We start from the raw sequence: 26,905 nt of genomic DNA, 5'->3' as shown, positions 1-26,905 counted from the left end.
CCCCAATTATCAGAAAAGGCTATTAAAATATTCCTCCCCTCACCACCTACATATCTGTGCAAGGCCAGATTTTATTTTCTTTGTTTATTTCAGCCAAAAGAACTTACTATAGCAGAAGCAGATAAAAGACTCTAGGTGTTTTCTATTAAACAGTAATTCACCCAAATGGTTCAATGGTTAAAGCTTAGGCCTGCACACCCGAGGGTCAAGGTTCAATTCCCAGTCAAGGGCACGTACCCTGGGTTGCAGATTCCAGGTTCCATCCCTCCCCTCTGGTTGGAGTGCGTGTGGGAGGCAAACAATTGGTGTCTCTCTTACATCATTGTTTCTCTCTCCTCTCTCCCTTTCTCCCTCTTCCCCTCCCCCTCCCATCCACTCGCTCTAAAAATCAATGGAAAAAATATCCTTACTCTGGTAAGGATTAAAAAAATAAGTAAATAATTCATTAAAGAGATCTATATGTAAACCAATGCCACTCTTCTCACAAATGTCTCAAAGAAGTTGTTTTTCACAAATTATTTATGTTAACATGTAATAGGTTTACCTTGTTATTTAAATTACTATCTTAAAATTTTTCTGTTTTCATTTATAATAAATATCTACTGTACTGTACACATGTAAACAAAAGCTTCCCAATGCAAAGCTTATTTATTTTTATATGAACATTTTAAAACTTCTATCCTAAAATTTTTAAATAGTGCTATATATGTCCTCATTCAGTTCTAGTTAGGGATACACACACATATATATGTATGTATAATGTTGCCACCAAAGTAATAAAAAAAAGGGTCTAATATTCAGAAGGCCATCTTATAATAAAAAATAAGTAAATAATTTTTTAACAGTAATTTTAAGAGTCGCAATTAGAGTTACAATCCAGAAGATAGTATTTAAAAGATAAACTGAGCTTGCAAGGCTAATTAGTTTATAGTTTTATGTTAAGTTGTGAAAGACATACTAATATACTAGTATATAGAACTAAAGCAAAGATTATTCTGTCAAATTGAGTGTCATATGGCAAATGTGTGATGAACTGATTTTTCAGAAAACTCTTTTGTGAGACAAATCATACAACCTTTGAAAAGCACTGGGAAGAGAATAGCTATGAAGACTGGTGTGCTAGTGGAAAACACTGAGGGAAAACTTGAATATCCTCCGATCCTAGTCCTGGTTCCATACTTTATCACTTCTACTATCATCTTTCACCTATGAATTCTATGCGAAGGCTAGATTTTGGAGTAGGTAGTAGAAATAGGAAAGTAGCAGGGTTTACTTATCCTTGTAAGGTTAACATTTCCAGAGAATCCTATTCAAGCATATTAAATAAATAAGAAAGAGGGGGAAAAAGGATGCACAGTTGGGATGAGGAGGAGAAAAAGAGCAACCACGGCAAAGAGAAACTTTGAAGAAAACTGAGGACACTGCAACAGGAGCCAAAAAGAATTTTAAGGCAATTAAGTATGATCGAAAGTAAAAAGGAAAATGACACACAGAGGAAAACTTAGAAATAATAAAGTCATCTCAAAGCCATAATCAACTTACAACTCTTAAAATGAGCCAGAGGAAAAAAATTACTATTTGCAAAGTCCCTTTTTTATAAATTGCATCAAAATTATGATAGATCCTATTGTTCCATTTTTAATAATATAGCATACACATTTTGGTTTATAATTTAAAGATTTTTATTTTCATTCACTTTAAATACTTTTACTTTCTCATCCCTTAGCTTTATACTCAAAACTGTCTCTATGACAAAACTATGTGACCACTTCCATAGCTGAGTTTTAGAGAAAATTGAGATATATTCTAATCCAAAAAACCATGGCAAGTTTACTGCCTCAAAAGTTTTAAATGAAGCCCTGTCCGGTATGGTTGTTGGTTGGAGCGTGGTGCCATACACCAAAGGGTGCATGAGGGAGGCAACCAATGGATGTTTCTCTCTCCCTCTCCCTCTCCCTCTCCCTCTCCCTCTCCCAACTTTCCCTCCCCCCTTCCTCTCTGAGTAAAAACTAAAAGTTTTAAATGAAAACACACAATAAGATTTTGGTCTCATTACCTGAAGAGTATGCTTTACAGTAAACGAATTTATAGAATTTTCTTATATTTAGAATTTTCTAACACATAAAATCTGAAGAAATCAATAAAGTTTACCCCTTTGAAGAAACCAAAGTGCATAGCTCCTCTTTTGGGGGCTAATTTTCCTAATAGAGAAGAGAAGCTCTACTAACATCAAGAAACTATATAAACAAAATTATTGTTCAGTCATAAATTTCGACTTAACCAATGTCAAATTATGTGTATAAAGGCAACCAAGTTTCCCAAGATTCATTTCTTTTTTTGACTGTGTTTCTGAATACCAAAAGGTCTCAATTGGGAAGCACCGAAATCTGTTTTCCCAACTATTAAATATTTACCAAGTTTTTTTTATTTTTTAAATCTTCACCCAAAGACATGCTTATTGATTTTTAGGGAGAGGAAGAGAAAGAGGGAGAGGGGGAGGGAGAAACATTAATCCCATAGCCAGATGCATTCCAACAAAAGTATGTGCCTTGACTGGGAATTAAACCTGCAATCTTTTGATGTACAGGACCAACCAACTGAGCCACACTGACCAGGGCAAAAATTTCCCGTTTTATAGCAACGAAGAAAGTAAATGAATATATACCTTGTTGTCTACCACCTCTTTGTCTTTCAACTATGTTTTCCTGACATATTTATAGTTTAAATATACTTTTTCATTTATATAAGTAAAATTCACTCTTTGGTGTACAGTTCTATGAATTTTGACAAATACACAGTTGTATAACAGAACCACAGATTTAGTTTTAAGCAAATTTTCAAGGTATATCCACTGAAGGAAAACTACAAAAACTACATTAACAATTCTACCAGTAATGGTTATATAGATATAGCTTCAACAGTCTCTATAAATATAAAACAAAACATTAAAAATGGAAAAGCTAATACTTACAAAGGAATGGAGCCATAAAATAGATATTAAAGCTAATCTGTGTGTATTAAGACTTCTCCCTCCTACAAGTCCTTTGTTTTTAAATGATCAACCCAAAATCATTACAATGCAAAAGGTGTTCATTTATTCATTAAGCAAAAGTTATTTTTAAAAAAAATATATTTTATTGATTTTTTACAGAGAGGAAGGGAAAGGGATAGAGAGTTAGAAACATCAATGAGAGAGAAACATCAATAAGCTGCCTCCTGCACACACCCTACTGGGGATGTGCCCACAACCAGGGTACATGCCCTTGACCAGAATCGAACCTGGGACCCTTCAATCCGCAGGCCGACGCTCTATCCACTGAGCCAAACCGGACCGTTAGGGCAAGCAAAAGTTATTTTTTTAAAAAACCCTATTTATTAAAAGAAACATTCCTATAAACTTTTAAATTTCATTGGTTGATAGCAATATGAAGTTGTTCAAAATATTACCCATGATTTCTTTTCAAATCCCATTAAGAACAAAAAGAAAAGCCAAGATATTATACTTCTTGCCGAAACCGGTTTGGCTCAGTGGATAGAGCGTCGGCCTGCGGACTGAAAGGTCCTAGGTTCGATTCTGGTCAAGGGCATGTACCTGGGTTGTGGGCACACCCCCAGTGGGAGGTGTGCAGGAGGCGGCTGATCGATGTTTCTCTCCCATCGATGTTTCTAACTCTCTATCTCTCTCCCTTCCTCTCTGTAAAAGAAAATCAATAAAATATATTTTAAAAAAATAAATAAAATAGCTTATGTAATTGTTATGTAGCTTTTGCAAACACAAAACAAAAGTTAACTATGAATCCATGTAAGACTAATTAGAAATTTCCCTCCAGATATTTCTAATCAGATTCCTAGTAAGCAAGGCAAAATGAAGCTAGTACAGAAGGTCCACCAGCTTGGAAGGCCTACCTACTCAGAAAGTTCAGTTTTCAGTTTTTGGACCAAGGTGATATTCTCAAAAACAAAAGTCCAGGTTATTACCTAACTAGTACAGACCACTCAGAAAAACTGGGTGTTGTTTTTTTTTCTCTTTTCTTCATTCTCTTATATGTACCACTATTTCACCTTGGCTCTTTCCTTTATTCTTCTTTTAACTCATCTTCTTCATACTTGTTTCAATGAGTAAAATCTCTGATTTCCTCTTATTCTTTTCTTATTCCCCACCCTTTTCATCTTTCTTTCCTTTTTTACTTTTCCCTGTGACACCTGATAATTACCAAGATATTATTCTACTAGAGGCCCAATACACAAAATTTATGATGGGGGAGGGGAGGTGTCCCTCAGCCTGGCTTGTACCCTCTTGCAATCCGGGACCCCTTGGGGGATGTCCAACTGCCGGTTTAGGCCTGACATCCCTCTCGCAATCCGGGACCCCTTGCTCCTAACTGCCTGCCTGCTTGCTCCTTACAGCTTGGCTCACAGTTCCTTAACGCTGTCTCAGAAGAGGGAGAGGCTCCCACCACTGCCACTGCGTTTGCCAGCCGCCAGCCAGCCGTGAGCCTGGCTTCTGGTTGAGCAGCATTCCTGCTGTGGGAGCGCAGTGACCACCGGTGGGGGGGCAGCTCCTGCACTGAGCGTCTGCCTCCTGGTAGTCAGTGCATGTCATAGCAACCGGTCATTCTGGTTGTCTGGTCGTTCCACCATAATGGTCGCTGGGCTTTTATATATAGATAGATAGATAATCCTGTAAGTCTGAAGTATTAAATCAGTAGGGTTTTAAGATACCCAGTAGATATCATTATCCCATTTATGTACAACTACTGAAAAATCTATATGGACTCCAAATGGTGTTGAATCCCATTCTCTCCCACTGAGGTAAAATCAATTTGAATAAACTGTGTGTCTGAATTACAGGGAAATATACATATAGACTAAATTATTCTCCTATTCTGGTACCAACCATACCCAGATATTTATCTTTGCCTGTTAATCGTTCAAATCAAGTTAATTTAAGTTCCAACTACCGACTTCTGCAAAAGTTATAAGAACCAGAAATGTCTGGTTTTTCTCCCAGAAAAACAGGTTTATATGAAGGTGACAAATTCTTATCCCTAAAACAAATTGTCTTCTTTACAGCCATAAACTTGGCAATCATTGACCTAAATTATTATCCCAACAGGTTGGTACCTATTAAAAGATTATATCAACCAACTCTGTATTTGAGGTTAATTCCAGTTTTCAGAAAAGTGCTGCCAAAGTCTAGCATTCAGTAGACAACTAACTAGATTTATTAGACAAAATTATTCACTGCATCAAGTGAAAATAGGCATTTAGTACATAACTGATAAGTACCACCTACCAACTAATAAGAACTTATTTCTGAGATGACTATTGGAAATGTAATTGGTATGAACAATGTTCCATTTGTTCAGTGTAGAATGATATACACATCTTATTCTACAGCATATATCAAGTTGAAAGGTAATGGTGCTAAACTTTAAGTAATTTTTAGGTTGGCTATATTATGCATGTTGGCACTCCATGCTTATGCCACAGAAAATACAATAACTTAAATTATTAGCAAAAATTTTCAATTCAGCCTTTCCTTAAAAATGTATGTATTTACATCTATAATGAAGTTAATTTAAAAGAGTTCATGTTGCCTGGCCAGTGTGGCTCAGAGGTTGAGCACTGACCCATGAACCAGGAGGTCATAGTTTGATTTCCGGTCAGGGCACCTGCCCAGGTTGCAGGCTCAATCCCAAGTAAGGGGGATGCAAACGGCAGTCAATCAATGATTCTTTCTCATCATTGATGTTTCTCTCTCTCTCCCTCTCCCTTCTTCTCTCTGAAATCAAGAAAAACAAATCTTTAAATGGGGGGAAAAAAGAGTTCATGTTATAGGAATTTGCTTTATAGAAGGCTTAACTTGAATATAACTATTCTGTATGTCAAAGTTCACTTGTATTTGTAAGAGGTGGGTATAGCAATCTATCCTAGTGCTATTCTAGTTATCTAGTACCAGCCCAAAGTAATGACAATGGCAGTGCCTTTTATGAATAACAAAAATGGATAGTCCAACGTTCTAATGATATTTGTAAGATTAAATAAAAATCAAAGGTCAATTCTTGTCCTAATCCAAAAATATAGCACATTTACAAAGATACTGTTACTCTAAAACAGGGTTGGGACCTTTTTCTGCCAAGGGTCATTTGGATATTTATAACATCATTCACAGGCCATACAGAATTGTCAACTTAAAAATCTGCCTGTTATATTTGGTCAAACATTTAATTAACTTACTCATAATAACTTGGCAGGGCCAAACCAAATGATTTCATGGGCCATGTGGCCCATGGGCAGGCCATTCCACAGCCCTGCTCTAAAGGTATGATTAACGCCTTATAAAAAAGACATAGAAAGTTGACACCATACTGAAGTTTGGAGAGTCTATCCATGCAATTAGCTTTTTTTTTCTCATTTATTTTTATTTCTATTTTAAATTTTGTTTTATTGCTTAAAATATTGCAAAGAGTAGTACATATGTCTCCTTTTTTTTCCCCCTTGACCTTCCCCCGGCCTCCCCTACCCCCCAGTGTCTTGTGTCCATTGGTTATGCTTATATGCATGCATACAAGTCCTTCTGTTGATCTCTTACCTCCCCCGCCCCCAACCCTCCCCAGCCTTCCCGCTGTAGTTTGACAGTCTGTTCGATGCTGCTTTGCCTCTGTATCTATTTTTGTTCATCAGTTTATAATGGTCTTTATTATCCATAAATGAGTGAGATCATGTGGTATTTTTCTTTCATTGACTGGCTTATTTCACTTAGCATAATGCTCTCCAGTTCCATCCATGCTGTTGCAAATGGTAAGAATTCCTTTTTTTACAGCAGCATAGTATTCCATTGTGCAGATGTACCACCATGCAATTAGCTTTTATGTCTTTCTTAAAATACAGGAGACAATCATTCATAATTAAATTAGCAAGAAATAACCGCTATTATTATTTTGGTACATTTCTTCTAGTATTATTTTGGCATATTTCTTCCAATCTTGTGTGTTTGTACACATACACATATTAACAAAACTGGTAGCATAACACAAATTTTTCTCTTATTTTATCATATGCATTTCTCCCATCACTATATATCCTTCTAAAACATGCTAGTGTACCTATGAATATGCTCTTATTGGTTATTTTTCTGGTATTACAACACTTAAATGCGCATCTTGTAGAAAAGTCTTGGTACATAGCTCTGATTATTTCCTTAGACAATTCCTTTAAGTGTATTGTTGGGTGGCTCAAAGATTAGGAACATTTTTAAGACTCTTGAAAAGACTGCCAAAATTCCCTCTAGAAAGGGTACACCACTTTATGAACTCTAACCAAAGAGATGGGAGTGCCCCACCTCTCCATGCAATTCCTGACCTTACAAGAGAGCCATACTTTTATAGAGCTTAATAAAAAAAAAACAAGGTATACTTTATCATATCTATCCTAGTTTAAAATATAAAACAGTTTAAGGCAGTTAATATTAGTATGTGTCTGTGTATTAGATATATATAGGAAATATAAATGTTATGGGGAAGGAATAAAGTAGAAGTACTGAGGTTAAAAACACCTTAGAGATCATCTAACTAAGCAAAGTGAAAAAAGGAATACCTCCTTTCCCCCCATCCCCAGATTTCTCAATCATACTCAGCAAGCTCGGCACAGGATCTAAGTTTTCCAATTCTTACATCTTAGAACTATCCAAGAAGTAGGCCAAGAATTTAGTACCCTCATTAATAAAATGGAGAAGTTTAATCATGGGCTCTCTAAATCCCTTATAAAATTCTATGACTTTTACAATTTAGGTTGTAACAGGTTTCCCAGCAAAGGGGAAAGAACATTGAACCTGCTTCTAAATACCTAGGTTTATCAGGGGTGGGGATCATCTGGCCCGAGAGCCATATAAGGCCAGAAAAATCATTTGGTCTGGTCCTGCCAAGGCATTAGGGGTGGGTTAATTAAATGTTTGACCAAATATAACAAGCTAATTTTAAACTGATAATTTTGTATGGCCCACGAATGATGTTATAAATATCCAAATGTCCCTTGGCAGAAAAAAGCTTCCCCACCTCTGATTTAACTACCTGTTTTACCCTTCACAGAGTAAGGATTTTTATAGTACCTCCATAATGTTCTTGGAAAGATTAAGTGACAATCTTGTAAACTGCTAAACTATATAAATATAGAAGTTTAATTACATATGTTTACAAACACTGTAAATACATTTAAAGCATTATGTTCGAGCATGAGTGCATTACCCAAGAATGTTCCTAAAATAGAGCTGGACTCTTAAACTGTAATTTCAAGGGAGAACATAGAGAGTATTACATAGGATAACAGCTACAAAGCAATATCATGGAAATGGGCCTATCTGAACAAAAGCTGTAGCAGAAGTAAGGCAAGGTAGCCAACCTATCATAAATGTAGGAAATGAAGAGAACAATCTGGTGCGTTAAGGAAAGACTTAGCAGGGAGGCTCAGCACATCGGCTGGTGCAGAAAAGGGTGGTATGTTTAGGGAAAGATGGGAAAGCCTGAAGAAATGTATCTTCTCATTGTGCAAGGTAAGTATATAGCCTGCTCATCAACAGCTACATCAAATTCTACCAAAGGGAGTGCCTATGTAAATGAAATTCTGCTTTTAAAATATCTATTATATAGTCAGAAAATTCAAGCTCTGTTGTACAAGCTCTAGCAGCATGGCATAGAAGGGGAAAAAAACTTATAAAAAAGCAAAATGCTGCTGAAGCCTCCCTTTTCCACTGCAATATAAACTTCTGGATTATAACACATTTCAGGTAATTGCCACATAAAGAATTTCCAAATCTGGAATCTTTTTTTTTTTAGGTTTGATAAAATATTTAAAGACAAAAGTCACCCATGAGGGTACATCTTACACAATTTTAAAAGGTTCTGGGCCTAAAGAAAACGGGAGTTTTTCTTTTTTTTTTTTTTTTTTTTAATGTAGGGAAATGTATTGTAGTTTACCTCTGTCCCTGCAAGCAGGTGTATTCTTCTGGGTTACTATCTCCCAGGTTGTGACTGACAATCAAAGGAGGCTACTGCAAAGAAAGAACAAAGAGGGTGTTAGGCATTAATTCGCACAGGATTCTTAGTCTTAACCATCAGTTTTTATCAATTGTCCCCCACAAACAAAACCCGTCTGCTAAGACCTGGTGAAAGCCAGGAGCATGGGGGGAGGCTGGAGATTTCTGTACTAAGAAGCTTTTCGGTTCTGGTTCACGGCCGCCTTCTCTTTTCCAGGCGATAGGGAGTTGCTGGCAATGGAGCCGAGCAAGCTCGGTAGCGGAGCAGGCCTTCTGGAGGAGATTCACACCTCCCCGGGCCACCCATCGCTCGCCGCTCCTCCCCACCCGCGGTCCCGGCGCCCGCAGGTTCCCGCCGCGCTGCTGGACCGGACTCTCCCGAGCTCTCGGCCAGCCCCCGCTCCTCCCGCAGGTGCCTGCCCTGCCAGAACGAGCACCCACCCTGGCAGCACCTCTGGGACCACCTCGTGCTCCCCGAGAGGAGCACGGCGGATGGCACTTAGCTAGCACCTCCGGGGGCCGGAAGGGGCCCTGCCTGGAGCCGCGCGGCCGCCCAGCTCCCGGCTGCAAAATGGACTCGTGGGGCCTATCGGGCCCGCCCCGCCGCCCTCCTCCCCGGCACCTCGGTCCGCCTCCCGGGTCGGGATTCGCCTTTGTTCCGCCTCCCGCGTCTTGCCTTTCCCAGGGAGAAGGAGAGGGTGAGGGGAGGCAGGAGTCCTTCCGGCGCCTCCAACCGCCTCCGCCGCGGCGCTCCTGGGAGAGGGGAGGGTCCCGGGCTGCCGCTCGGCCCAGGGGGGCTGCGCGCGCGCGGAGCTCCGAGCCCGCGGCGGGCGGGGCGCGGCGTCAGGGAACGACCGGCGGGCGGAGAGGGGGCCCCGCCCAGAGCGCGCGGACGCGGGCGGCGTTGCCGTCTCAGGAGCCAGCCGGGAAGCCCGCGTGTGCAGCAAGATGGTTGGGTTTGGATTGTTGTACTTTTTTTTTTGTTCGTTGCATTTTAAGGAACAAAAAAAAAGGCCCAACCCTTCACACCACTTCATTTGCATCTCTCAAGACCGGAAGCCCGGCCACAGCGGCCTGCGGGGCGGAAGACAGCTGACTGCCTCGCACCCCACAACTGGCGGGTGGGACTGGGAGGGGTACTCCTCTTGGGACCAAAGCCAGGGGGTTCCAGCCAGAGCACAACCAAAGTGAACGGTTGTCCCCACACCCAACCTTGCACCTGTATCTTTGCAGGCTTTAAGCTGAACACTAAACGGCCCAATTCTATTTAAGATTTCATTCAGGAAAAACGCTGCTCTTTCCTTCAGAGAGAAGGAGGAACTTAAAATTGGCTTTAACTTAATGAGCCACTAATGGCTTTCAGTTGCTAATCTAACTCACTGTTCTGATGTGCAGCTCTCTGTGTAAGGACCTTATCCTATATAATAAAAGCCTAATATGCTAAGTGTCCATTCAACCAAGCAAAGCGTAATATGCTAATGATATGCTAAGACTGTTCAACCGCTTGCTATGATGTGCACTGACCACCAGAGGGCAGACGCTCTGGTGGGTTAGCTTGCTGCTGGGGTCCAACCAACCAGGACTGAGCAAGATGGGCCGGGTACCCCTGGAGCCCTCCCACGGTCCCTTCCCAGCTGGCCAACCTCCCATGTCCCTCCCTGGCCCCGATTGTGCACCAGTGGGGGTCCCACGGCCTGGCCTGCACCCTCTCGAAAGCTGGGACCCTTAGGGGGATGTCAGAGAGTCGGTTTCGGCCCAATCCCACAGGCCAGGCCAAGGAAACCCACTGGTGCACAAATTTGTGCACCAGGCCTCTAGTCTATAAACATACCAGTAAAAGCCTAAAAAACCAGACAACCGAACACCTGGAATGACAAGTCAACTGACCAGTAGCTATGATGTGCACTGACCACCAGGGGGCAAATGCTCAATGCAGAGCTGCCCCCCGATGGTCAGTTCACTCCCACAGCCAACCTCCCATGGCCCCTCCCCCCTGCTGGCTGGCCCCCCAAATAGGCCATGATTGGGGGGCCAGCCGGCCAATCTCCCAGGGTCCATGCCCCTGGCCAGCCCCCTAATAGGCCTCAATCCCTGGGCAGGCCAAGGGACCCCACCCATGCACAAATTCATCCACCGGGCCTCTATTATAAACACATTAAGCACTTAACCAATGAGCAGTTATAAGAAGGATGTAAAGATGAAGGAATGGCTTCTCCAAATTTTATAGTCTGGGGGAAGTGAAACAAGGACAAAAACGTCACAGAATATGCCCTGGGGTTGAGTTCACCCAGGTGGGGAAGTCTGGGCTTAGAATTTGGGAGAAAGGTATTTGAGGCCTACCATACATAGAATTTGAGCCTCATGACTAATAAATGTTTTGCTCAAAACCCATAAAAAGCACCTCCCTACTATTCTGAGATGTCCAGTTCCTCACCATGCCCAAGGTCCCTTAAATCCAATTTTGTCTTTCTAGAACATTGCTATGTTTATGTCATTTAATCTTCATAAGAACACTGTGGAGTGGAAAGTATCCTCATTCTTTAGATGAAGAAAGGGATGAAGGGAGTTCTCTGAAGTAAATAAGAGGCAGAGCTAAAGTCAGGTTCCAGGTTTAGGTTCTTTCTATAGCACAGTAACTGTCAGTGCCAATAAAAACTGCACCCCAGTCTCCTATATTAGTATTATTTTTAAAGGCTGATTTTTAGAAACATTTTAAATATCTCACTATTAAAACGATCCAAGAGAGAAAGTTAGGTTATTAACACATAAATCACAATTTATCCTTACTGTAATTATATAATACATATTTATATAGTTCTAATTAATAAACTTCTGCCAAACTAAATGTAAAACACTGGTTAAACATGCATAGAAACCTCTAGATTTTTTTTTAAAAAATTACTAAGAGAACATTATATATTTAAACTCCTAAGTATAGAAAAATAAGGAAGGAAGATGGGGCTCTCTCTCTTCCCATGATCCTAAAAAAATATCAGTCAGAGAATCTCACATATAGTATAACTAGAAAAGAGAGTAACGGTGGGCCAGATTAAAACATATACACAGCTTACATCCTTCCTGGAAGAGCACAATGTAACTAGATCCTGTTAGAGATAACATTGAGCGATTGTCAAAATTCTGTCACACTGGAATTTCCTTCTATTGATTGGTCTTCACATAAGTAAACTAACAACTAAAGATTGGAATTAATGCATCGGCACAGTAATAAGACTATGGATATAGTCTTATTTCTTTCTGTTGTTTGTGATAAGTATATTTATAGGTAGAACTTCATATATACATAATCTTATTTGTTGCATTGTTTTATTGTTTTTGTGCTGAACCTTGACAAAGATTTAAAAAAAAAAATGCTGCTTTCCTTCCACCTACCAAGACATGTGAGCAGGTGTTCCATTAAAAAACAAAAGGACAGTGCCAATTTGGTGTACACTGAAATATAAATTTTCAGAGTGGGGAACATCTAATAAGTAAGCCTGGAGCAATTTTTGTGCAGGAGAGGGGTGCTGGTGAGCCTCCTCAGATACACTTGAACATTTTATTTTTCTGTCCTTCCCAACAGCTGTCAAAGTCGGGAGTGCAAGCCCCAACATCCCCCAAGGAGGACCCCTAACAATAAAAGGCACTAACATCCCAAGTTGTGAAAAGAGCAAAGGCTTTGGAACCAGTCCTGCATCCATAATCTAGCTCTACCACTTACTCACTAGTTGTTCAAGTTACTTAGCATCTCAAAGCTTTAGTCTTCTGTAAAATGGGGATCACGATTTACTTGATTATGGAAATAATATTTAAAGCCACCAACATTGTGTCTGACACATAGCAGGTGCTTAATAAATGGTTGCTACTGTTATATGAAAGAAGAAACCATGCTGGGTTTGATTACAGTTGCCTTGGATTTATAACTTTGAGGCTCCCGTGATAGTCTTAAGCAGAGCTAAACTGCCTATGAAGTAGAGGAAGTAAGCATCATAATTTTTGCTTTTCCACACCCAGCCCAGGATGACCTTTTAAAAAGTATATATCCTTCCACTTCTATCTATACCTCCTTCCCTGTATTTAAGGAGAGAAAATGGGAAAAATGTCACACTCGAAGAAAGGAAGACTGCAGTTTTTAAAAAAGCTCTAGAGCCGAAACCGGTTTGGCTCAGTGGATAGAGCGTCGGCCTGCGGACTGAGGGGTCCCAGGTTCGATTCCGGTCAAGGGCATGTACCTGGGTTGCGGGCACATTCCCAGTGGGAGATGTGCAGGAGGCAACTGATCGATGTTTCTCTCCCATCGATGTTTCTAACTCTCTATCTCTCTCCCTTCCTCTCTGTAAAAAAATCAATAAAGTATATTTAAAAAAATAAAATAAAATAAAAAAGCTCTAGAATTTTAGAGAAATTTAACATCCAAAATATTCCATTTAAAAGAAAAAAAGTCTATCTGTAAAAATACATTTATCACAAAAGGCAGAAACTTACCTAAAACTTGAGAAATTAAAGGAATTGGTCCCTGGTTTGAAGAAATTCCAGATTCCATATATTTCAGTTATATAGAATTTTGGTTCTGAATATCTAGATTTATCAGATACCTACAAGAAATTGTACAAGTATTGTGCAAGAAATACATTTCATGGTTTTTTTTTCTTTTTTTAAATTATCTTTAATGTTGAGAGTATTACAGATGTTTTTTAATAAGAACCCAGTTGATTCTGATGTCAAAGCATATGGTAATAAATGCCTTGTCAAAAATGGGTTTTCCATATAATGCTTTTGTTGTTTATAACGCCATGTTGGTTGTTGCTAGAATGTGGCTGGACCTCCCAGAGCTTGCACTGGATCTAAAGCAGCCCACACCCCTCCCAGTCAGGCAAAAGACACAGACAATTCAGAAGATGCATGAAACTCATTATACAATATCAGCAGAGTTTAGACATTTTGTAAAGGTCTTTGACCTCCATGTTGTGAAATTCAATGGACCTTTTTTCAGTTCTCATTTACCTTGATCTCTTAGCAGCACTCACTGCCTCTTTAAAAGGTCCTCTTTCCCTGGCCTTCAGTTATATCATTCTCACTCCTGGCTTTCCTTTTTCCAACTCAGGAATACTTGCTGGGGCATTCTCTTCTATCCAGCACTTAAATTCTGGAATTTTTTTTGAACACTCAGTTTCAGGACACTCACAGGACTTCAACTATCATTCAGTGACTCACACAACCTGACAGCCTATATTTACATCATTTTTGAATGGTGAAAACTGTTTGAATTTAAATACTTTAGCAGAGGCATGCTCCTTCTTCCTCTTGCAGGCATTTCAGCTAGCCCCTGTGTTACCCAAGCTTATTCTCCTTCCAGCTTCAGGGTTCCTGCCCTTATAGTTTCTTCTCTCCGTAATGCACCCGCTCACCTGCCACCAAACCCACCTCTCCATCCTTACCTCCAACCACAGCACAACTGATACATCCCAGGTTAGCTTTCCACAATGTTCTAAGCCAAGGACAGTTCCATCTTAATCAGCTCTTATCCTATACTCTTATTCTATTGCACACACTGCAGTTTGTTATTATATATTTATTTGCATCATTATTTGAATAATGTTTGTCTCCCACTTAACTGTAAACTCCGCAAGAGCAGAGATTGTGTGTGTTTGCGAGCATCTGCCTGTGTTTTCTCAGTGCATTCCTAGCACTTAACACAGTGCTTATGAATTTTTTCATGAATATTTTGGGGTAGTAACAGAGTTCTCTTTCAAACATCATTGATGTATTTTAAATCTCTAAAAATTAGCTGTTGAGATCAGCTGCAATGGCAATATATTGTGAATTTTATTCACTTAAAATAGGCACTTCAATATATTTTATCTTATCAAGACAATATTTTCCCTATTCATTTGCAAAGTTTTTCCAGATTCCTCCTATAGTTTATACAAATGTGTCAGTAGTCTTCACTCATTCACAACATAATTTGTCTTTTAAAATTAGGATAATTTCTTGAATAGTCCATCAGAAAATTCTTATAAAAAAATTGAGAACCTTCTTTCTAAGCATAAAAATTGAACAATATGCCACAAAAACTTAATATAATTAAATAAGATTATAAAATTTATATATTAAAAACACAACACATTAATAGTATATAACTATTAAAAAGAAGATAAAGCTGTATGTGTTGATAATGAGATATGTATAAGATACTTTAAGCAAAAAATCAGGTTAAAAACTATGTATACTATGATTCCAATTTTGAAAAGAAATGTAATTGGTAGCATATGGTTAGGAAAAAATACTTGGAGGAATACACACCAAATTGTCAATTTGAGGGGATAGAATTTGGAAAATTTTCAATATCTGTTTTATATTATTATAAACTAGAGGCCCGGTAAATGGATTTGTGCACTGGTGGGGTCCCTCGGCCTGGCCTGCACCCTCTTGCAATCTGGGACCCCACCAGTGCACGCACGATTGGGGCTGGGAAGGGAGCACAGGAGGGCTCCAGAGCGTGTCCGGCCCCTTGTGCCCAGTCCCTATTACGGCGATTGGGCTGATCAGGGCCATCTCACCCAGTCCCAATCAGGGCTGATCAGAGCTGGGGAGGGACTCCAGGAGGACTCCAGGGCGTGTCTGGTTCATCTCACCTAGTCCCAATCAGCCGGACCCCAGCAGCAAGCTAACCTACCGGTTGGAGCATCTGCCCCATGGTAGTCAGTGGTTGAACAGTCGAATGATCAAGCAGTTGCTTAGGCTTTTATATATATATATATTTGTATTTTATAATGAGTATTTATATTTTTATAATGTATTTTAAAAAGATAAACTTGTAAAAGAAAAATAAACTTGATTAGAACAAATATATGTCATATATGTAACTAGGCCAAAAACTCTTCCTAAGAAATAATAAGGCAAACACCAAGATAAAAATATGAAAAACAGGACTTAAAAAAAGAAATGCAAATGGTCAATAAGCATGAGAAAAAATATTTATTCTCATTGATAAGGAAATACCAGGCAAGCCCTGGCTGGTGTTGCTCAGCGGATAGAGCATTTGGCCTCACACTGAAGAGTCTTGGGTTCAATACCCGCTCCAGAGCACATACCTGGATTGCTGCTTCTATCCCCACCTCTATCTCACATCAGTGTTTCTCTCTCTCTCTCTCTTTCTCTCTCTCTCTCTCTTTCTCTCTCTCTCTCTCTCTCTTTCCTCTTCCTTCCACTCTTTTTAAATCAATAGAAAAAAATATCCTAGGGTAAGGATTAACAACAAAAGAAATACCAAGCAAAATAATGAAATAATGATAAACCTTCTTTAGTTCATTAAATTGGAAAAAATTTAAAACATTATAATGACCACCAACTTACACCATACACAAAAATAAACTCAAAATGGATAAAGGACTTAAATATAAGACAGGAAACCATAAAAATACTAGAGGAATCCAAAGGCAACAAAATTGCAGACATATGCTGAAGCAATTTCTTCACCGATACAGCTCCTAGGGCATTGGAAACTAAAGAGAAAATAAACAAATGGGACTACATCAAAATAAAAAGCTTTTGTACAGCAAAAGAAACCATCAACAAAACAACAAGAAAACCCACTGCATGGGAGAACATATTTGCCAATGTTATCTCTGATGAGGGTTTAATCTCCAACATTTATAGGGACCTCATACAACTTAACAAAAGGAAGATAAACAATCCAATCAAAAAATGGGCAAAGGACCTAAATAGACACTTTTCAAAAGGGGACATTCAGAAAGCCAAGAGACATATGAAAACATGCTCAAAGTCACTAATCATCCGAGAGATGCAAATCAAAACAATAATGAGGTACCATCTCACACCTGTCAGAATGGCTATCATCAACAAATCAACAAATGACAAGTGCTGGAGAGGATGTGGAGAAAAGGGAACACTCGTGCACTGCTGGTGGGAATGCAGACACTATGGAAGACAGTATGGAGTTTCCTCAAAAAGTTAAAAATGGAACTCCCATTTGACCCAGTGATCCCACTTCTAGGAATATTACCCAGAAAACAGAAATACCAATTAGAAAGGATATATGCATCCCTATGTTCATAGCAGCACAATTTACAATAGCTAAGATTTGGAAACAGCCTAAGTGCCCATCAACAGATGAGTGGATTAAAAAACTGTGGTACATCCACACAATGGAATACTACGCTGCTGTAAAAAAGAAGGAATTCTTACCATTTGCCATAGCATGGATGGAACTGGAGAGCATTATGCTAAGTGAAATAAGCCAGTCAATGAAAGAAAAATACCACATGATCTCACTCATTTATGGACAATAAAGACCATTATAAACTGATGAACAAAAATAGATACAGAGGGAGAACAGCATTGAACAGACTGTCAAACTACAGCGGGAAGGGTGGGGAGGGTTAGGGGGGAGGGGGTAAGAGATCAACTGAAGAGCTTGTATGCATGTATATAAGCATAACCAATGGACACAAAACACTGGGGGGTAGGGGAGGCCGGGGGAAGGTCAAGGGGGAAAAAAAAGGAGACATATGTACTACTCTTTGTAATAGTTTAAGCAATAAAACAAAATTTAAAAAAACAAAACAAAAAAACCATTATAATGACCAGTAGGCCAGCATTGAGTGTTACAGGCCATCTTGTTTGTTGCTAAAATCCAACATAGAAAGATACAATCCTTTGGGGGAAGTTTGGTAATCTGTATAAAAAACACTCAAAATATATATTTAATTCAATTTCTAGGAGTTTATCCTATGAAAATAATCATAACAACCACAATTTATATGTCAAGTCTATTTGTTATAGAGCTGCCCCCTGGTGAAAACTATCAGGGGAAAACTAGAAATATCCTAATTATCCATTTAAAAAATATGAGTTAAATGAATCCCGGTACAGTCATAGTAAATAATAATATGTAGCCATATAAAAATCATGTTAAAAAAAAACAACAACTTGCAAATTGCACAATCTTTTTTTGTTAAGTAAAGAAAAGCAAATTTCAAAATAGTATACATAGCATGAAACTGATTATTAGCGTATGTCAATGCATATGCACATATTAAAAAGACACCACAATGTTAACAATTGTTATCCACAAATAGTATAAAATGAGAAGACTTTAATTTTGTCCTGGTTCATTACTGGATTTTTCAAAGTTTCTATAATGGTTATATAATATATTACTGTTATAATAATACAAATTAAACATAGAGTTACTACTTCATCCAGTAAGTCTACTCTTAGACATATAACCAAGAGAATTAAAAGCATATGCTCATATGATAACTTGTATATGAATGTTCATAGCATTATTATTCAGAATATCCCAAAACAAAAAAAAAGAAAACAAACCAAATGTCCATCAACTAATGGATGGCTAAGCAAAATAGCAAAATGTGATATATACATTCATACAATGGAATATTATTCAGCCATTAAAAGGAACGAAATACTGATTCATGTTACAACCTGGATAGACCTTGAATTCATTATAGTAAGTGAAAGGAGTCTACAAATCATCCATTAAGATGATTTATCTAAAATAGACAAAACCATATAAACCAGAAGTTGATTAGTAGTTTCCAGGGACTGAATTAGTAGTTTCCAGAGGAAAGAATGATGAGATACTGCTAATGGGTACAGGGTGATGAAAAATTCCTTAATTAAATAGTAATAATGGTTGTACAACCTTCTAAATATACCAAACCCCACTGAATTGTACACTTTAAAATTGAATTTTGGAGTGCAGAGATGGTGGCATAGGTAAATGTGGTACTTGCCACCTCCCACAACCACATCAAAATTACAGCTAAAATACAGACCAACCATTATTCAGAATAGTCTGAAATCTGGCTGAATGGAAGCCCTACAACTAGAGAAGTAAAGAAGAGAGTACATTGCCTGGTAGGAGGGGCAGAGGTGCGGAGCAGGCTGGTCTGACACCCACGTGTGGTGTTTTTTAATTAGGAGGGAGATCTTGGCTGCAGAGGCCTCCTGTGAGGAGCAAGGAGTCCCAGTCCCACACCAGACCCCTCAGCCCAGGATTCTGGTGCAGTGAAGAGAAGCCCCAATAACTTTGGGCTATGAAAAACAGTGGGGATTGTGGCCTAGTGACATTGGAGCTGATGGAGTCCCAGGCAGTGGCATTTGCACAGCCTCACTTGGACTTACTCCTCTGAGCTGCAAGGCTGGGGCAGTGGCATGGGGGTTGGGAGGGATCCAGGGGCATATGGACAGGAACTAGATTGTCTGGCATGGGAATAAGTACTCAGGAGCAGCTTTCTCCCAAACAGGAGTGCTGGCAGAGGTCATTGTTTCTATGCTGAGACCTCCTCTGTTGCAGAGCTGACTGGCAGGCACCATATCTGAGTCTCCATCAACCTGGCTCACACAATTCTCTCTGTCCTCGTGATTTCCTGGGACCCTGCCACACCCAATGTGCAGTCCCACCCAAGTTGTTTGCAGTGGCTTTTCCATACTAATGGCCTGTCCTGACTCAGGCTTCACACTTTCCTAAAATCACTCAAACAAGCAGAAGCTGGTGTCAGCATACCCCATACTTCTCAATAAGAGGCCCCAGGCCAAACACTAGCAGCAGTCTGCCTTGTTTCACAGCATGGTCTCTCCCAGGCACTTCCAAGACAAATACAAGTAGCAGCCATCTGCAGATAACTCTGTAGTTCCTACCAGGTGGCCCCAGGCAGGGCACAAACAGGAGCTTACTTTGCACCTCCCCAGGAGGCCCCAGAGCCAGTGCTCCCAGTGGTCAGCTTCAGACCATACCAGATTACAACTCTACACATCCATGAGCAATACACTCAAGGGGAAGACTCAGTGAGCACCAAAGCCCCACTGAAGCAAGTCCTACTCCATAAAGGTGTCTTCTGCACAGCAGCTCTTCTGCTGTAGTCATAGGTGGTCATCACAGAAAATTTTCCTGGAGGTCAATTCCTGTCAGTGACACTAACAGCAATCAAGGCTCAACTACAACAAGACTGCGCACACAGCCCACATGGGTCACACCTAGGGGGCCTAGCTATGGTGGCTGGGGAGTCTGAATCATTGGGCCCTACAGGACACCTACTACACAAGGCCACTCTACCAATCCCAGAGACATTGCAAATCTAACTAGTAGACAGAAACAAACACAGGGAAGCAGTCAAAATGCAGACAATGAAACATGTCACAAATGAAAGAACAAAAGAAATCACCAAAAAAAAGAACTAAATGAAATGGAAGTAAATAAACTACTAGATACAGAGTTCAAAACAATGTTTATAAGGATGCTCAAGGATTATAATGAGAGCTTCAAGGGACTTAGTGAGAATTTCAAGAATCTTAGTGAGAACATCAAAGATATGAAAAAGAACTAGTCAGAAATTAAATGTATACTAACTGAAATAAAGAATAATTTACAGGGTTTCAACACTAGAGTAGAGGATACTGAAAATCAAAACAGCAACTGGAATTTGAGGAAATAAAAAACATCCAATCAGAACAACAAAAAGAAAAAGAACACAAAAATATGAAGATAGTGTAAGGAGCCTCTGGGAAAACTTCAAGCATACTAACATTGCATCATAAGGGTGTCAGAAGGAGAAGAGAGGGCGCAAGAAATTGAAAACCTATTTGAAGAAATAATGACAGAAAACTTCCCCTACCTGGTGAAAGAAATAAACTTACAAGTCCAGGAAGCACACAGAGTCCCAAACATGAGGAACCCAAAGTGGCCCACGCATCATAGTTAAAATGCCAAAGAGAATCTTAAAAGCAGCAAGAGAAAAGCAGTTAGTTACCTACAAGGGAGTATCCCTATGACTGTCAGCTGATTTCTCAACAAAAACTTTGCAGGCCGGAAGAGAGTGGCAAGAAATATTCAAAGTGATGAATAGCAAGGACCTACAACCAAGATTACTTTACCCAGCAAAGCTATCATTTAGAATTGAAGGTCAGATAAAGAGCTTCACAGACAAGAAAAAGTTAAAGGAGTTCATCATCACAAAACCAGTATTATATCAAATGTTAAAGCATATTCAAAGGAGGAGGAGAAAGAGGAGGAGGAGGAGGAGAAGAAAAAGAAAACAAAAATATAAACAATAAAATGGCAATAAATACAATCTATCAACAATTGAATCTAAAAATCAATATAAATGAACAAGGACTTTAATGAACAAAATGAGCTAATGAATAAAATAGAAGCAGAGGCATGGAAACATGGAACAGACTGAAGGATCTTAGAGGGAAGGAGGAAGAAGGAACAGGAAGAGATTAACCAAAGAAGGTATATGCATATATGCATTAACTATGGACACAAACAATAGGGTGATGAATGCTTGGGGCAGGGCAGGAACCAGGTTCAGAGAGGGGCAATAGGGGGGAAAAACGGGGACATCTATAATACTCTCAACAATAAAGGTTTTTTAAAAAAAATATATAAAATAAAAGTATGACTTTTATGGTATATGAATTATATCTCATTACATTTTTTATTTTTTTAAAAAATCTTTATTGTTCAAAGTATTACAAATGTCCCCTTTTTTCTGCCATTGATCCCTTATAGCCTACCCCCACCCTCACCCCAGGGTTTTACCACCCTATTCTCTGTGTCCATGGGTTATGCATATATGCACATAAGTTCTTTGGTTGATCACTTCCCACCCACCCACCCTACCCTGCCTTCCCTCTGAGGTTCAACAGTCTGTTCCATACTTCTATGTCTTTGGATCTATTTTGTTCAGCAATTTATTTTGTTTATTAGATTCCACATATGAGTGAGATCATGTGATATTGGTTTTTCTCTGGCTGGCTTATTTTGCTTAGCATTATACATTCCAGGTTGATCTATGCTGACTCAAAGGGTATGAGATCCTTCTTTTTTATTGCTGCATAGTATTCCATGGTATAAACGTACAACAGCTTTTTTATCCACCCATGGACTTGGCCTGCTATCAGATTTTAGCTATTATAAATTTGGCTGCTATGAACATAGGGGTTCATATATTCTTTCTGATTTGTGTTTCTGGTTTCTTAGGATATATTCCTAGAAGTGGGATCACTGGATTAAATGGCAGTTCCATATTTAATTTTTTGAGGAAACTCCATACTGTTTTCTGTAATGGCTGCACCAGTCTGCATTCCCGCCAGCAATGTACTAGGATTCCTTCTTCTCTACATGCTCACCAACACTTGTTGTTTGTTGATTTGTTGATGATAGCCATTATGATAGGTGTGAGGTGATACATCATTATTGTTTTAATTTGCATCTCTCAGATGATTAGTTACACAAAGCATTTTTTCATATGTCTCTTGGCCTTCTGTATGTTCACTTTGGAGAAGTATCTATTTAGGTCCTTTGCCCATTTTTTAAATTGGATTATTTGTCTTCCTTTTGTTAAGTTGTATGAGTTCCCTGTATGCTGTGGAAATTAACCCCTTACCAGATGTATCATTGCCAAATATGTTCTTTCAGGCAGTGGGCTTTCTTGTTGTTTTGTTGATGGTTTCTTTTGCTGTTCAGAAGCTTTTTATTTTGATGTAGTCCCATGTGTTTCTCTCTCTTTCTGTTTCTTCTCATTACAGGAGCCCCTTTAGCATTTCTCGCAGTGCTCGATTAGGATTAGCGGTGACAAACTCCTTTAGTCTTTTTTTTTTTTTTTTTTTTGTCTGGGAAGCTCTTTATTTCACCATCTATTTTGAATGATAGCCTTGCTGGATAGAGTAATCTTGGTTTCAGATCCTTGCTTTTCATTACCTTGAATACTTCATGCAATTCCCTTCTGGCCTGTAGAGTTTCTGATGAGAAATCAGCTGACAGCCTAATGGGAGCTCCTTTTTAGGTAACAACTTGCTTTTCTCTTGCTGCTTTTAAGATTCTCTCTTTGGCTTTAATGTTTGGCATTTTAATTATGATGTGTCTGGGCATGGGCCTGTTTGGGTTCTACTTGCTTGGAACCCTCTGTTCCTCCTGAACCTGTGTGACTTTTTCCTTCACTATGTTAGGGAAGTTTTCTTTTCTTTTTTTTTTTCCATTTTATCCCCCCGCCCTAGACAGTCCCCTAGTCTCCCCTATCCTGTTAGGGAAGTTTTCTGCCATTATTTCATCAAACACATTCTCTATCCCTTGCTCACTTTCTTCACCCTCTGGGACTCCTATTATGAGAATATTCTTACTTTTCATGTTGTCTCACAGCTCCTTTAATCTGTACTCCTTTTTATTTGTTTTTTTTTTTTTTGGTTCTCTGATTGAGTGATTTCTTTCTACCCTGTCTTCTAATTCACTTATCTAATATCCGGCTTCCCTTAGTCTTCTGTGTATTCATTCCACTGTGTTCTTTATTAGTGTTATGTCATTCTTCATAATTAGTATATATTTTCTCATTTGTTGGGCATCCTTACCATCATTATTCTGAACTCTGTGTCTGATAAGTTTCTTATGTCCATTTCATTTAGCTCTTCTTCTGAATAATTCTTTTGTTCTTTCATTTGGGGGTTGTTTTTTTGTTTCCCCATTTTGGCTGCCTATTTGGGTTTGTGACTATGTATTAGGTAGGTCTGCTATGCCTCCCAATCTCTAGTGTAGAACAGTGTTAGATGCTGTTTCTGACTGGCCCTGCGTACCATGTTTGTAGCTATCAGCAATCTAGAGCTTGGGTCTCTCTCTGCTGGGGCTGATTACCTTTGGAAAGGACCAAGATGTGCACCAAAGTCTGGTTTTCCTAGTTCCAGGTCCCAAATTAGACCCGGCAAAGACTCAAATCCTCCAGAGACCTGCCTCTGCCTGCAGTCTGTTTGTATTCAGTCTTAATTAGTCTCAGGCTATGGACCACAGGTTGGGTGAGATGTTTTCCAATAGGTGGGGTAATTGATTCTGCCTGTAGGCTGATTGTTATTTTTAGCCTCTTATTGGGCCTCAGAGTGGGGCAAGGGGTTTTCCAGTAGGGTGGGGAAACTGCCTTCCCTCCCAGGTAAAAACTGCCTGGATCGCAAAGGTCCACTGGAGAAAGATGTCTTCTGCAGCATGAGGGAATGACTTGGTACAGAAAACTGGAATGTCTGCCTTCTGAGGTCTTACCCCAGAGCACCCAGCACTGGCTTCTGCTCACATGGTTCCAATCCGCTCTTCCCTCCCTCTACCGGAGCCCAAGGTGAGTGGCTGCACATGAAATTTTGTGCATTGGTCTTTAAGAGGGTGGCATAGATATAGGAAAAGAATAAGATTTTCAATAACTAAATATTATCTTAACAACGGTTAACAAGAAAAGTAAATGAGCCGTGAAAAATAACAATTGAATCTTCCAATTAGGTTGCTAAAGACTTTAGGAGGAGAAAGTTCATCTCTGTATTGGAGGCAGACATAGCTAAAAGAAGTGATGGGGTTAAGATCAAGTGTTGGCCACAGAGACCACACCATCTTGAAGGGGAGAGCAGCTGTGATTGGAAGCCCAGCCTTATCTTCACCTGGGGTGACCTCGGATACCACCTGGGACCCTACAGCCACAACATCCAGGGACCAGCTGCCTTGGCTGTGAACCCACAAACACCGAGACTCCAGCCTCCCCGGCTGTGGGCACCTAAAAAGTTTGTCCAGCGGGAGACAAAATGGCGCTGAATACGCAGAGGGGCCCTGCACCTTCTCACAGAGAAGGTGGAAGGAACAGCTGAATCCATCCACCTGGAATTGGTGAATTAAACACAGCTGGTAAGGCAATCTGTGGACAGAAAGGTCAGAGATCACCTGGAGAAAGGTGGGGTTGGGGATCTGGGCTGGAAGGAGGAATGCATGCAGCCGGGACTAGAGAATCAGAGGGAGACTGTCCTGCACCAAATCCCTATCCCTTGGGGTTAGTGTAGCCCTCGAATGTGGAAGGGGGTCCACAGGGCTGCTGGCAGCGGGGGACTCTAGATCTAAGCCCACATCCGTGGGAGGCCATGCCCAGAAAGGCAGCCTGAAGTTCTACACTGCCCAGGCGCAGTGCCAAGGGGCAGGGGCGGGGGGCGCGAGAAAGACATGAGGTGGCATGGTTGCTCTTTCTTTATATTTTCCTTGCTTTTACTTGCTAAACTCAGTGCATAGGATCTTTCAATTAAAAACACTCACCGAGACTGCAGGGGAAGGTGGCTTTTGTGGAAACTGGGGAGCAGAAGAGGGAGAGATGATCAGGAAGCCAACTCTGGGACAGTCTGTCCCTCCAATCCTGAACAGACATTTTTCTCCTGAAGACCAGGCTCCTCCTAGCAGCACAGCTGCACTCAGTCTTAAGCACTGCAGGGAAAGGAAGATTCTAAATACCCCGAGGGAGCCCTCAGGGACTGGGTTGAGGGACCATTTGGTCCTGGAAACTAATACAGAAAAACCGCTACCAAGGGGCCGTGTCAGAAATAGACGCTTGTGTAAATATGACTGAAAGCAGGCAGGAAAACCAAGTGGGCAGATTTATCCCACCTGCCTGAAACCAAGGCTGTGGCATATGACACAGAGAAGCGGTGGATCGCTGGGAACTTCAACACTTCTGACTACCTGATAGGAAACTGAGACGTGGCAGGCAGAACAGTAGAGAGGGGTCTTAAACCAGCCCCTGTGGGACATTGAAGCTCCACTGAAGCAAACGAACTTCACTTTTTTATTTTTTATCTTTTACTTAAGAGACTAAAAATGTTTTTCTTTCACATTATTTTATTATTTATTATTATTTTTATTTATTTGTTATTATTTTTTACCTTTCTTTTTTTAATTTTTTTTTTTTGGATTAGTGTTCTACATACTATTTTTATTTTTTTAATCATTATTTTACTCTATCTCATTTTTTTCTTTATGCCAACACTTTCTTCCTCACTTTTCCCTTTCCATCCTGTTTCTCTTCTCCTGTTCCTGCTTTAGTTTTTCTCTATCCTTTCTTTTTACTCCTTGTTAAAAATTGATCTTCTTTATCTGCTTTACTGATGCATTACTATTAAAGTAGTCTCTGTTGGCTTACTCATATATCTAATTTCCTCTCCTCTGCTCCAAGTCCATGCACACTTCTCTTTTGTCTTTCTTTGCTACCCCAATTTTTTTTCTTTCTTGTTGTTGTTTGTTTGATTGTTTGTTAATTTTGTTAGTTTGTTATGTTTTTGTTTTTCCTCTCCTCGCTTCTTCTCTTCTTCTACTAATAGCTTAATTAGTTTCAATCACCAATTCAGGCCTATCTGCTCTATATTCTCCTTTTCCAAAAATAGATGAATGCATAGATAGAAAGGTTAAAGAAAGGAGGAAAATTTATATATATATGTGTATATATATATATATATATATATATATATATATAATTATATATAAAAGAAAATTCATATATATATATAAATTTTCCTCTATATATATTTAATTATAATTTTTTCAATTATTATTTTCTACTATTTTTGAGTATTTTGTTTTTTACTTTTCTTCTTATACATTCATTCTCTTTCTACCTCCTCTATACTGAATCGTGACCATTTCCCCATTCATTCAATTCCTTTACCTTACCTTCTGGAAATAAGCTCAGACTCTTCAGATTCAGCTTCCCTCCTTCTTTTCTGGGTGCTTGTTGTTTGCATTTTTTTGAATTAGTTGTTGGTTTTTTGAAGTTTTCTCCCCATACACATATATTTTTATCCCCTTCTTTTTTCTTCTTTTTCTTTTCTCTCTTACCTTTTTTCCTTTTCTCAATATCATTTTTGCTCTCTTTTCTCTGCCCTAATTCTCTTTTCTCTGGTGGTCACCTTTATTGGGGCTTATTAGAATCATGAATACATTCGTGAATACATTCCACCCCCCCCCCCCCCACCTCAGGTACCCTGCATGCCACACCCTGCATTTTGAGCTTTTCAGAGGAAACAAAGGCAGAGGCCAAACTTATG

General features: G+C 39.5%; 1 protein-coding gene across 3 annotated transcripts in view; it reads right to left on the bottom strand.

Moving 5' to 3' along the window:
* The window catches only part of TRIM13 (tripartite motif containing 13), a 31,258-nt gene that overhangs the window by 3,470 nt on the left and 883 nt on the right, over window positions 1-26,905 (bottom strand). The window contains exons 2-3 of one of the 3 annotated variants that reach the window (XM_081082793.1): window positions 25,128-25,292; window positions 8,976-9,049 (exon numbers count right to left, since the gene is read on the bottom strand). The gene's annotated coding sequence lies outside the window, so the exon portion shown is untranslated. Of the gene's footprint in view, window positions 1-8,975; window positions 9,050-9,475; window positions 9,637-9,656; window positions 9,863-25,127; window positions 25,293-26,905 lie in introns of those variants that run through there. The other 2 variants (XM_081082792.1, XM_081082794.1) reach the window with 2 other exon arrangements.

The sequence above is a fragment of the Myotis nattereri genome (assembly GCF_964212035.1).
Source record: "Myotis nattereri genome assembly, chromosome: 2".
Taxonomy (NCBI): Eukaryota; Metazoa; Chordata; class Mammalia; order Chiroptera; family Vespertilionidae; genus Myotis; species Myotis nattereri.
The sequence above is the reverse complement of the archived record's forward strand: the minus strand, read 5'-3'. Positions and strand labels throughout refer to the sequence as shown.